We start from the raw sequence: 14,109 nt of genomic DNA, 5'->3' as shown, positions 1-14,109 counted from the left end.
CTCAGGTTAATTTTCCATGCTCTTAGAGCCCTGGGAGCATCATTCTGACCGTCAAAGCAAGCTGCTCAGCCCCTGCCATGTTTGTCTCCAAGGAAATGGGATGTTTATGTTTATTCAAATTGATACTGATGGATTACACTTTTGTTCCATTTACCAGCTGTTTGGACCATTTCATACCACAAAGGGAGATTAAGATCCAAAGTACTTTAGGGTTGTGTTATGAATAACAGCCGTTTAATAGCAATAACAATGAATACCAACTTGAAGTATGGGGTTTAGCTATTATTATGTCTGGTTTTCATGTATATAAATACATATATGTATTCACATATACAATACATACAGAAAAGGAATATACCTAAGGGCAAAGCACTGTGTTTCCAGACAGCAGCCTTCCAATATCTGAAGGAGGCCTACAAGGATGCCTGAGAGGGACTCTTCATTAGGCACTGTAACAATAGGACAAGGGGTGATGGGTTCAAACTTAAACAGGGGAGATTTAAGTTGGATATAAGGCAGAAGCTCTTCCCTGTGAGGGTGCTGAGGCACTGGCACAGGGTGCCCAGAGAAGCTGTGGCTGCCCCATCCCTGGCAGTGTTCAAGGCCAGGCTGGATACAGGGGCTTGGAGCAAGCTGCTCTAGTGGAAGGGGTCTCTGCCTGTGGCAGGGGTTGGAGCTTGGAGGAGCTTTAAGGTCCCTTCCAATACAAACCAGGCTGGGATTCTGTGATAAGATCCCCCTACTATTCTAGGTTTCTCATCCTAGCCACTTACAGAAAATAATGTTTAAGAAGTAGTGAAATGTACCTTGTGAATCTCTAGGCAGACCTGAGCTCAGGAATCCCACTGTGGAGCCATGCAGGTGGGCTGCAGTCAAATCGCACATGGGTCCATCAGCCACAAGCGTGTTGGCTCATAGCAAAACTAAGCACATTTTTCCTCTTCAATGCTGTGTCCTGCCTTTGGCACACAGAAGTAGATGCTTGTGCATGGGATGCTCTAAGAAACAGCAAACCTTTAACCAGCAGCAGCAGTGATGCTTCTCTCCATTGGAATCACAGCACAGACAACAAACAATGTCTGTCTCTGCCCAGCTCTCAGGGCTGCATCGCCACTGGAAGATGCTGCTGGAGCTTCTGCTCAACTTGCTTGGACCTGGCGCCTAAGCCAGCATCTGCCCTAGGAAAGGGACCTAGGCCAAGCTTTCTCTCACGCATCATAGTGTGTAAATGTGGAAAGACACATGGATTTGAGGACTGCAAGCACAGAATGGTCCGGTTATTAATGTCTATGCAAATCTACACTGTGCATAGGATTAGTGGGACTTCCCAGGATAGATGTGTGTGAAGGACCTCCTCTGGGCAAACAGTTACTGACCATTTAGGGCCAAAGTGGAGGCAGTTTTCAGGAAGAAATCTCCCTTGACCTCTGCATGAAAAATAATTGCTGCTGACAAGAAATAACTTTAATAGGGTCTGGTTCCTTATCATTACTGACTAGGCAATTAAGGAGTGAATAGTTGAAAATACAGCTTTCAGTATGACTCACTCTTCTATTTCATACAGATACTCTAGAAATTAGACCATAGAGAGAACACCGAAACACGACTATTACATTTTAAAAGACTGGTTAAATCCAAAGGAAAAGATCCTGGGTTCTTATCCTGTCTGACAGGTGGCTTACTTCTGATCCCACCTCTTAATCTTCGAAGTCAATGTTTTCTTTCAAACTCATTCTGTTTCAAAAGGAGACTGTGGCTGTGTAGGACATGTTATGAAGCACAGAGGTGGCAAATAAAATGCTTTTACAAGAATAAACTCCAGATCAAACTGTTGTCGTGGTGACACTGCAGGACATAACCATGGCAGAGGTTGGTGAGGCTGTGGTTGGGCAGGTTCGATTTATCTGCAGTATATAAACTGTTGGCCTTCTTAGTCACCAGCGCGCTTGTAGTAAGCGTGGGTAAATGCCCTTCCCAAATCTTTGTTCGCGAAGTCAAGCCATGATGATGATGATGAAACTGTGCACTGCAGTGGGCTGGCCTGCAGCATGGTGGTGAATGAAGATGGTGGCTGGTAGGAATCTCCTGGAGAGCACCATGCCCATCTTGCAGGGCAAGGTCCTGGTGTTCTACTCCCTACACAGCCCCTCACCTGCCCATTCACTATTGTGTTAATCATGTTCCTCCTCACACTGTCAGGGCAGCTCAGCCATCTGAAAGGGCTCTGTGTCGTGTGACCCTTCCCTTGTGCTGATGGTGCACACCATTTCATGGCAATGTAGGAACATGTGGCTTCCATTTTGCAGGGTTACATAGCAATCAACAAGCCTCTGGGCTTCTTAGTCCTTGATGTGCAGTTATACTCAATCCTCAGCAGTCCCTTCACTCTTCCGTTGTAGGAAAATGCTGCTGCAAAGGAGCACAAGCTACGGAGGTACAACCAACCTACATACCCTTGCATGGGAGGCACAGCAGTAGGAAAACGGTGGTGGTGATCCACCTCCAGCAGTGGCTCTGATGGTAGTGATTGCAGTGCCACACTCTGCCCTTGCCAGGAAGCTCTTAGGCTCATAGTCAGTCCCCCAAAGCCCAAGGATATCCGTTTGCAGGCACAGAAAGAGGCACACTAACAGTTCACGAGCCTTTTTGTCTCATACAAGGCAAGCATGAATTCAAAACCTACAAGTTGAACAGATTTATTTCTCCCCCTGCTCCTCATTTAGCAAACCAAGATGATTGTTAAAACTCAGGAAAATATTTCATGAGGCTTTTGCTGGGCAGTGATTGAGCTCTTGAATAAAAATGGAAGGAGAGGGATGTCAGAAAGGCCTAGGAAGGGTACAACTGGTTTGCCATCTAGTTTTGTGGGTTACAGGCTATCCAACCTTGCCAAAGCAGAGGGGATGGGGGAGAATAACTGTGGCCTTTGTCAACAGTCATCTGGTTTTTAATGTTCCTTAATGTACTGCTGAGAGACTAGTGGAAGGTTTTGCAGTGAGTGCTGTACAGAACTGCAGCATCAATAGCACCGCACAGTGAGTTCTTTTTGACAGCAAAATCTGTAGAAACAAAAGAGTCTAGTCTTTTTTAACTCTGGGCACTAAATAATGAGGACTTTTGTTTTACTTGCTCATTTGCTTTTATTATAGGGGACCTGATATTCTGCATAACAAGGAACGTGCTCAGAGAAATGAGCCCTATTTTAAGATATTGAAGGATTATTTGGATAAGCATCATGCTTCCTCCTGTCTTGCTGGTCTCCTCCATAACTCAATAGCTTTGACCTTTCAAAAGAACTGACAGAAGCATCTAACTCTTGTCAAACCTCGCAGTGTGCCAACACTCTCCATTCCCAGTAATTTCACTGTATGTAACAGGATCATTTATCTTTGATGACCTGAAAACCTACACCTTCCTCACGTACCCATTCTTACCCCAGAACAAGCCCAGCCTCACCCTGTGGGTCCCATTCTGTGAAAATCCTTTTGTTTGCTTCTCCCAGGAAATCTTTGCTCCCTCCTTCTCTCCCCCATTCCTTTTTCTTTCTTGCAAGCTCCCTTCTACACATGGAGCAATGGTCCTGTGACAGTCACTGAGGTGGTTATGTCCCTCCCTCTGAAAGGTCCGGTTTGACATTCTCAACATGTTGGGCTCTTCATAATAGAAAGCGTAAGAATGACTTCTGTGGACTTTTTGTAAATGCTGTATTGAAACAGGCAGCAGAAATTCTTTACACTGATGGTGGTAAAACATTGGCACAGTTTGCCTAGAGAGGTGGTGGATACATCCACCTGGAATGTCTCCATCCATCAAGGCCAGGCTGGATGTGCTTCTGGGCAACCTGATCTAGGTGGAGATGTCCCTGCTCATTGCAGAGGGTTGGACTAGGTGAGCTTTGAAGGTCCCTTCCAACCCAAACTATTCTATGATCATATGATTCTATTACATGTGAGATCCTGCAATGTGAGATTTCTATGTGCTTGCTTTGTATCTCTCCCCTCTCCTTATACATAGTAGAAGGTTAGCCACCCAGGGTGATGGCACCAAGACTCTTCAATGCACGTGGGTCTCCAGAGGGGTCTGGATATTGTGTGAAGGCTTGTAATCAGTAAGACCTTTTCTGTTACAAGGACAAACTAAGTCAGTGTGAGTTTCTATAGGTGGCATTAGCACTGTGGGACCAGCTGGGTAACTCCTGAGATTCTCCCTGTTCTGTGGGGAGATGCATGGTGAGCCGAGCTGACCTCTGGAGAGCATGAAGATGATGGCTGGCAGCTTCCTTGATCCAAATCCCACTGATGTTGATGGAAATCCTCAGCACGGTGAGCCTGGCAATGTAGTGTCAATAGTTCACAACACTGAGAGTTTGGAGACCACCTTTGCTTGACTGTAAAGGGTGACTGCGAATGACAGCAGAGCTCCTCCTGCCATTTCTGTGGGTTTAGGCAGCTAGTGAGAGGGCAGCCCACACACAGCAGTCATCAGAGATGATGCTGACACACAGCAATCATCAGAGATGTTCAATACAACCGCATCTCCAGGAGATGTATTTTATCACTTGGGCTCGTATTTTGTGTTATGAAAGGTCAGTTTGGGGGCCTGACAATCTGCAGGCTCAGTAATTGTGCCTTCTCTCCTTTTCATCTAAAAAGAGATAACGAGGGTCTCTTTTATCAGAACACTAAATGCAGAGACAGAACAGCTCTAGAGTGTGAAGGATGCTCAGACTGCACCAAGAGGACACTCCCATGGCTTTTAGTCACTGGAAGTACATTTGGAAAGTGCACAGTAACTGGTCAGAAGGATAATTCGTCATGCTGTGAGTGCTGCTACTGCTATGAAGGGTGAGTTTTCATCCAGTGTGGCACCATCAGATCTGCTCTGGCCAGTAACAACACAGGATCCTACTGCCTGCAGGTCTGTGTTATCCAACAGCTGAGATTTGTAGGAATCCAGCTAACCACATTGTTAGTCTACCTGAAACATACTCAGCAGGGCTCTGGAAGGAATAAATGTGCAAAGTGATAACCAGGAGCTCAGTGGAAATACATCTGCAATAGGAGGGAGGAAGCCATTGGACATGAGGACTGAGTCATACTCATGAGATAAACCACCATGTAAACAGGCCCCTCTGATGTTCCAGCACATGTATCCATGTATCCAGCTAAAACACACTGACAACAAAGAGCAGAGTTTCTTAATTGAAGTTAATTGCTTTGTTTGGATGTATTTCATTTCCTATTCAGTTTTAAGCATTGGACAAACTCTAATATTAATATTTTCCTCTTTTTCATTATAGTCAATGTTTCTTTCTGTTCCTCAAATTGTCTTTGTGACATTATGGTTTAGTGGGTATCATTGCCCATGGCAGGGAGGTTGGAACCAGATGATCTTAAGGTCCTTTCCAACCCTAACTATTCTATGATTATGCAGAAAATGGAGAATCACAACATTCTGAGTGATTTACACTTCTTTTTTCCACATTACAAATAGCTCAGAAGAAGCTTATGAAAAGCTGAGACTCTTCAGGTCCTACATTACAAAGCACATTTACTTCCTTCTTGGACATCCACAGCTAGTACAGGCTTTGGATAGTGCTGGAAGCCAGTGGCCTGAGCAGCAAGTAAAACCTTCCTGAAACAGCCCTGGATGAGGTAGAAGATTATGAGGAATGGCTGAGGGACCTGGGGGGGGGTGTGTTCAGTGTAGAGAAAAAAAGGCTCAGGAGGGACCTTACTGCTCTCTACAACTGCCTGACAGGTTGGTGGGCTCTGCTCCCAAGGAACCAGGGATGGGACAAGAGGAACCGGCCTCAAGCTGCACCAGGGCAGGTTTAGGTGGAGCTGAGGAACAATTCCTGCCCCAGAGGGTGCTCAGGCATTGGAACAGGCTGCCCAGGGCAGGGCTGCAGTCACCGTCTTTGCAAATGTTCACACACCATGTAGATGAGGCCCTCAGTGACATGGGTTAGTTAGTGGTGGCCTTGGCAATGCTGAGGAACTGTGGGACTTGATCATAAAGGTCTTTTCCAACCTGGTTGATTCAATGACTCTATGGTTGCAGCTGGAGATTTAGAAAAGCATTAATGAGCCTCATGGATTAAATCTGCTGCATGTTAAGAGGAGCAAAAAGTCAATTTACAGTGGTTTCCAAACAGCTCTCTGATAGACAAGCTACAACGAAAGTGTCTGGCAGTGAAACAGTGTCTTGGAGAAACTGAGGCGTGTAGCTAGAGAAAAAGAAAAGTTTCCTTTGTCTCAGGAGCAGAAAAGTCACCTAATGTGATGAAGGTTTAATCCCTGCAGATGGGCTGGAGTCACAAAATCTTTATTCTCTTCTCACTAGCATCTGTCGAAAAGTTGTCATCGCTGCTTATGCCAAATGCCGGACAGGGAACAATTTGTGTAAAACCTGCTCAAGATAACAAGCTCCTTAATAGCTGTAAGCAGCCAAGGTACACTTAGCTATGACAGTTTTCTTTCAGAGGGCTGGGGAACTGTTATCAGCTGTGACAGGGCAGAACGGGTGGAATGTGGGGAACAAAAGCCTCACACAAAGGGAGCATTTTAGGGTTGGAGCGTGTCTGGCTTCCTAGAGGCCACACAGGGCATACGCTGAGATTCTTTAATTAATAACTTCATTCTCAGAGCGAGTTTCAAGTTATCCCTTGAGAGAAGTTAAAGGTTTGCACATTTTGAGGCAAAGTAATGAGGCTGGTGAGCTTGAATTAAGAAAGTATGTTGAAAGGAGCTGTTACAGTCTTTAACCTTGGGCAAGGGACATGTAAACTGTACAGTATTAGTGCACTTTTTTATTGTATAACTTGTTCTATGTCCTATTTTATGGGCTGCTCCAATAAATTTATACATAAATGCTGCTAGAAAACATTCACCCCTTCTTCCCTTTCTACCTCCTCTGGACTGGGGCATCTGATATTCCATATTCTGTGGAGGTGTTTGTTTTCCAAACCAACCCACCAAATATGTTTTATGACAGCAATAAAATAAAGTGGCTATGTGGCTGGAACTGCTGAGAACAGCAAAGAAAGCAAAAAAAATGGCCAGTGGAGGAAAGTTTTTGCTGGCAGCAAGTGCAAGGAGTCTAGATAAAGCAGGATGGTGGGTCATCCAGCCTTCACAGTGAAGATCTGTGTGACACATGGGTGTAGGGACAGCCACGGTGCATTGGGCACTGCAACAACAGGATCACATCAGTCATTATCAGCAAGATTATAGCCACCTAAGCAGCTACAGGATAAAACTGTGTCAGTCATCATAGAGTCATAGAATGGTTTGTGTTGGAAAGGACCTTTAGATCATTCAGTTCCAACCCCCTGCTATAGGCAGGGACTCTTCCCACTAGAGCAGGTTGCTCCAAGCCCCATCCAACCTGGCCTTGAACACTGCCAGGGATGGGGCAGCCACAGCTTCCCTGGGCACCCTGTGCCAGTGCCTCAGCACCCCCACAGGGAAGAACTTCTTCCTTATATCGAGCCTAAATCTCCCCTGTTTAAGTTTGAACCCATTCCCCCTTGTCATGGCCTCATCTTTCAGGTTCTCTATTCAAGGCAATGTGAAATAGAAAGGTGACTTACTGGCAAGACAGGCAGAAGTGAGTTCTCTGAACTTCCACACAAGATGGTTACAGCAGTGTGTCAAAGCTGAGCAGCTTCATCCAGCATTGTCTAGTTGTCTCCACCACAGGTTATTGGTAGGCAGCAGTCTCTTAATCCAGCTGTAATTCCTCAGGATACGGTTTGCCCGAGAGAGCAAAGTCATTACAGATCTCAGACTTGTAAACTAGAGGTACAGTAAGAAAAATGATGCCACAAAGTGTTGAGTGGTTTACCTATAAGCTTATCAGGTGCAGCTTGAAGAAAGCCCTCCCTGGCTGAGCACAGCAAGAGGCACTTAATCCATCTAACAGCTCCCATGACATTGATATACCAGCTCTTTCACTGCTGTGTTAAGGACCTCTTGAGTGTTCTGCTCATGTGTCACTGGATGACATTATCCCAGTGTGTTACAGCCACCGGCACATAATGGGGAAACCAGCTAAATTATTATTGTGCATTCACAATGGCAATGCCTGGACCCTTTAGAGACTCTTCTGAGCAAGAAGCTGTGCTTATTTTATTTACCCAGTCTATCACAGTGATGCACCTCACTTGCACGAAGTGCTTCACGGTCCCATGCAGTCTAGTGCTGCACCTTCTCCTTTGAGAAGCTCTTGCAGGTGTTCCTACATAGCAGGATCTTATTTGTTCAACCCACTAGCAAGTGAGGGGGAGTATTGATCTCTCTGGGGCTGGAGGTACATCATGGTGTGACAAAAGAAAGGGTAAAGAAGAGAGGCAGGAAAGGGATTTTGGGGGTCTGGAACTTCTTGGTAGGTCTGTGAGTCCACATTAAAGAGGGGTCCAGCTCTAGGAAAGAGCCATTTGTTTCACAACACAAATGCTGAGATAAGTGTTCTCTGTAGTGCAAAGTGGACCAAGAATGAAGATGTGTGGGAGAATCTGCACCAGTGGCCTCATGCTAAAAGTCCTCCAGCTGTGTTGAAGAAACCAACACCCAGACTTTGTACAACCTTCCTGACCCACCCATGAACAGACTCTGCACACCCACGTGGTGCTCACAGACCTCTGTGGCACAACGGTCTTTATGAAGTGATGGCAGGTTTTGTGTGACTATGAAGCCACATCTGCAGAAGAGCTGTGGTTGCAGGAGGGGTCTGGCCTGTGGTGCCCACTGCCCTCTCCCAGCTAATGGCCAAAACAAAGTGATGAACAGCATCATCACAGTATCACAGTATGCTAGAGATTGGAAGGGACCTCAAAAGGTCATCTAGTCCAATCCCCCTGCCGGAGCAGGAACACCTAGATAACGTTACACAGGAACATGTCCAGGCAGGTTTTGAATGTCTCCAGAGAAGGAGACTCCACAACCTCCCTGGGCAGCCTGTTCCAGTGTTCTGTCACCCTCACTGAGAAGAAGTTTCTTCTCAAGTTTAAGTGGAACCTCTTGTGTTCCAGTTTGTACCCATTTCCCCTTGTCCTATCATTGTTTGCCACTGAGAAGAGCCTGGCTCCATCCTCGTGACACTCCCCCTTTATATATTTATATACACTAATAAGGTCACCCCTCAATCTCCTCTTCTCCAAACTATAGAGACCCAGCTCCCTCAGTCTTTCCTCATAAGGGAGATGCTCCACTCCCTTAATCATCTTAGTTGTCCTGTGCTGGACTCTCTCCAGCAGGTCCCTGTCCTTCTTGAACTGAGGGGCCCAGAACTGGACACAATATTCCAGATGAGGTCTCACCAGGGCTGAGTAGAGGGGAAGGAGGACCTCTCTCGACCTACTAACCACCCCTCTTCTAATACACCCCAGGATGCCATCGGCCTTCTTGGCCACAAGGGCACAGTGTCGGCTCATGGTCACCCTGTCGTCCACCAGGACCCCCAGGTCCCTCTCCCCTACACTGCTCTCTAACAGGTCGTTCCCCAACCTGTACTGGAACCTGGGTTGTTTCTGCCCAGATGCAGGACTCTACGCTTTCCCTTGTTATATTTCATCAAGTTATTCCCTGCTCAACTCTCCAGCCTGTCGAGGTCCCTCTGGATGGCAGCACAGCCTTCTGGAGTGTCGGCCACCTCTCCCAGCTTAGTGTCATCAGCAAACTTGCTGATAGTACACTCAATTCCCTCATCTAAATCATTGATGAATATATTAAATAATACTGGTCCCAGTACCGACCTTGAGGCACTCCACTAGATACAGGCCTCCAACTAGACTGCCCCATAGACTACAACTCTCTGGCTTCTCTCCTTCAGCCAGTTCACAGTCCACCTCACTACCTGATCATCCAGACCACACTTCCTCAATTTAGCTGCAAGGATGCTGTGGGAGACTGTGTCAAATGCTTTGCTGAAGTCGAGGTAGACCACATCCACCGCTCTGCCATCATCCATCCACCGTGTTTTTTCCTCATAAAAGGCTATGAGATTGGTCAAGCATGACTTCCCCTTGGTGAAGCCATGTTGACTGCCCCTCATAACCCTCTTATCCTTGATATGCCTTAAGATGGCACCAAGGATAAGGTGTTCCATCGCTTTCCCAGGAATGGAGGTGAGGCTGACTGGTCTATAGTTACCCGGGTCCTCCTTCTTGCCCTTTTTGAAGACAGGAGTGACATTTGCTTTCCTCCAGTCCTCAGGCACCTCTCCCGTTTCCCAAGACTTGGTAAAGATGATGGAGAGCGGTCTAGCAATGACCTCTGCCAGTTCCCTCAGCACCCGCGGGTGCATCCCATCTGGACCCATGGATTTATGGATATCCAGATTGCTCAACTGGTCTCTAACCCATTCCTCATCGACTAAGGCAGACCGCTCCGTTGACCTATCTCCATCTGAGGTCTCAGTGGTACAGGGCTCTTCAGGACTGCCTCCGGCAGAGCAGACAGAGACAAAGAAGGCATTCAGTAACTCTGCCATCTCTGTATCTTCTGTCACCAGGGCACCTGTCCCGTTCATCAGCGGGCCTACATTGCCTCTGGTGTCAGTTTTATCTGCCATGTATTTGAAAAAGCTCTTTCTGCTGTCCTTGACCCCTCTCGCCAGCTTTAATTCCGAGGAGGCCTTAGCCATCCTAGCAGCTTTCCTACATCCTCTAGCAGCAGCCTTATATTCTTCCCAAGTGGCCAGCCCTTCCTTCCATGACCTGTAAACTCTCCTCTTCCACTTGAGCATACCCAGCAATTCCCTGTTTAGCCACGCAGGTCTCCTGACCCTCTTCCTTGACTTCCTACGTGTCGGGATGCTCTGATCTTGAGCTCGGAAAAAGCAGTCCTTGAACGTCAACCAACTATCTTGGGCCCCTTTCCCTTCAAGCAGCCTAGCCCATGGGATTTCCCCTAGCAATTGCTTGAAGAGGCCAAAGTTTGCCCTGCTAAAGTCCAGGGTTGCGATTCTACTTGCTATTCTACTGGCCCTACCACACAAGATCCTGAATTCCACCATCTCGTGGTCGCTGCAACCAAGGCAGCCCTCAACCTTCACTCCTTCAACCAGACCCTCCTTGTTAGTGAGGATGAGATCCAGCAGCGCACCTCTCCTGGTTGGCTCATCCACCATTTGCATGAGGAAGTTATCATCCATACACTGGAGGAACCTCCTGGACTGCGGCTGGGTTGCCGAGTAGTCCTTCCAGCAAACATCAGGGAAGTTAAAATCCCCCACGACGACCACGGCCTGTGACTGTGAGGCCGCTCTCAGCTGCCTGTAGAAGGCCTCGTCAACTTCCTCACCCTGATCCGGTGGCCTGTAACAGACCCCCACAACAGTACCCCCCCTGCTAGCCTGCCCCTTAATTCTCACCCACAGACTCTCGACTCGCTCAACATCTGTCCCCGGACAGAACTCAACGCATTGTAGCTGCTCTCGTGCATAAAGAGCAACCCCACCACCCCGCCTGGCTGGCCTGTCTTTCCTGAAAAGGACATAGCCCTCCATGACTATATTCCAGTCATGTGAGCTGTCCCACCACGTCTCTGTAATTGCCACCAGATCATAATCTCCCGACTTAACACAGGTTTCTAACTCCTCCTTCATGGTACAGGCATGAAGCTTGTGTTCAGGCTGGTGTGAGGAGCTGAACTGAAGATGCCCTGGTGACCTCAGGAAGAAAGGGTGCATCGTGTTTTCCTTGGGCTGCCAAAGAAAGCTTTTTAAAGAGCTAATGAAGGAGTAGTGTAAACACAAAGCCTTTTAAGATGTGTCTCCTTGTCACTTAACTGACTGCTAATTATTAATTTGATAGAGTTGAAGGTGAGGAAGACTCATGGTCTGCAAATGCCTGCCTGTGTGCCACAGGGTGAGCCAAGGAGCGAGCCAAGCTCTGCCTGGCAGCTATAGGCCGTTATGTGCCTTTCTCCAAGAAGTGTGCCATGGAGCTAAATGTTTAGTAAATACAGTTAGCTGAGGGAAAGAGGTATGTGAATTTTGACAGAAGAGTGGTCTGAAAATGGGCCTCAAAGAGTGTCTTCCCAGCAGACTGGAAACAGAAGGAAATCTAATTAATTATAATTATTACACTTTTAAGAGGAGAAGCAGGCTTGCTCTTATGATATACAGAGAACAACTTCAGAACTGTTTACACAAATGCTCTGAATCCTGCAGGGTGGGTACTACAAATCTGTGTCAGATGTTAATGGAAAGAACAGTGTCTGCAGTGCAGGATGGCACCTGGCCACTGCTGTGAATAACAAACCTACTCTCCACAGTGCAGGCAGCACCTGCCCCCACCAGAAATGAAAGATGAACATAGGGTCTGTGAGACTAACGTAGGACTGTGCCAAATGTCAAGTTTTGAATGATTCTTGTCAGTTTAAAGACAGTAGAAACCCTTTAGACCTCATAGCAGCCTTCCAGTATCTGAAGGGAGTCTACAGGGATGCTGGGGAGGGACTCTTCATTAGGGACTGTAGGGATAAGGACAAGGGGTAATGGGTTAAAACTTAAACAGGGGAAGTTTAGATTGGATATAAGGAGGAAGTTCTTTACTGTGAGGGTGGTGAGGCACTGGAATGGGTTGCCCAAGGAAGCTGTGAATGCTCCATCCCTGGCAGTGTTCAAGGCCAGGTTGGACGAGGCCTTGGGTGATATGGTTTAGTGGGAGGTGTCCCTGCTCATGGCAGGGGGGTTGGAACTGGATGATCTTAAGGTCCTCTCCAACCCTAGCTATTCTATGATTCTATGATTCTATAACTGTTGTTAGTAATCATTTACCAGGAGTTGCCAACAGCCTTTTGCATAGATGTTTACAGAAAACACCTCACTGGCAGTGGGATCCTTTGTATACTGAGCAGTAGATCAATGAATTTCCTGTTGCCAGTCACTGTAAAAGTAAAATGTAAGGTGTACTCACTGTCCCTCCTGCAGGGAGCTCCACACTGGCAAAAAAAGGACTGTCAATTATCTTACCTGAGTCAGTGGAAGTGCCCACTGCAGGATGCTTTGATCATACTGATATACCCTGATAGGATATACAGGTAACACTGATAGGTGTTAGATGTCCTCAGTCAGCTTAACAGCAGTAAATGTGGAACACTCTGTGGCCTTTTCAAACACCTGTGGGGAATGTGAAGTGTACCCGTGCTGCATGTGGAGCTGGGCAGGCAGAAGGAAGGCAGCAGGATCTCTGCACAGTAAAGATTTGGGGCCAAGCAGAGTAGCCAGGCAGAGAGGGCTAGTACGGTCCAGGGTCTGCTAAAGGTATCTCATGCTGACTGCATTGTACAGGCTGTATTCAATCATGCTTGCTCTGAGCCCTGCTGCCGAGCTCTCCTGAGGAGCTGGAGAGAGATCACACCTGTGCCAGCCATGCTTTGTCTCTGTTGTCAGCATGAGGCTGCTGTTTTGATGGGACACATCAAGCCAGCCAGAGAGTAAGTTGGGCTGACCCCCATTTCCCACTCTGTTCTTTATTTTTTATATGACATTGTACAGGATAAGGACTTGTCCTGCAGAGCCCTCCAGAGTTTGTCCAAGAAGGGCTGGTGCTGTTGACTGGACAGGGTCAGCAGCCTGTCTACAGAGACAGACACTCTTATACTTCTATCAGCCATGCTAGTGAACACCAGGATTATGCTTCACATCCCATCAGGTAGAGCGTAAGAATATGACTGAAAGATACAGACTATCTGGAAGCACAGAGGAAGGGCAAAATCCATACAGGCAAAGGAAGCAGTAACATTTCAGGAAATAGGCAAGAGACTGGACAGAATCACAGACTGATGAATGACTTGTAACAAGCACCTACATGTTCTTCCTAGGAATAAGTCCAAAAAAGCCAAGATAAACCAGGATAAAATAGCAATAAGCCCCTAGCAAGCCAGGAGGCCAGCAAGGCAGTCCCTTCTTCCATGTAATTATGGAAATACCCAAGAAACAGCATCTGCATCAAACCCTGCTATTGGCTGTAAGGAAAGGTAAGAAATGCTTCAAAAAGTGTAATGATACTGTTCAAACTTCTGATGGCCACACTACATGCACTGGAAACCATGCTGTCCTCCACTTAAAGCTGCCCATATTGCTGCTGTTTGGAGATGT

The sequence above is a fragment of the Neopsephotus bourkii genome, unplaced genomic scaffold (assembly GCF_033783945.1).
Source record: "Neopsephotus bourkii isolate Nb327-2 ecotype Australia unplaced genomic scaffold, CSIRO-AGI_Nbou_v1 NB_923, whole genome shotgun sequence".
Taxonomy (NCBI): domain Eukaryota; kingdom Metazoa; phylum Chordata; class Aves; order Psittaciformes; family Psittacidae; genus Neopsephotus; species Neopsephotus bourkii.
This window is presented reverse-complemented; position numbering follows the sequence as displayed.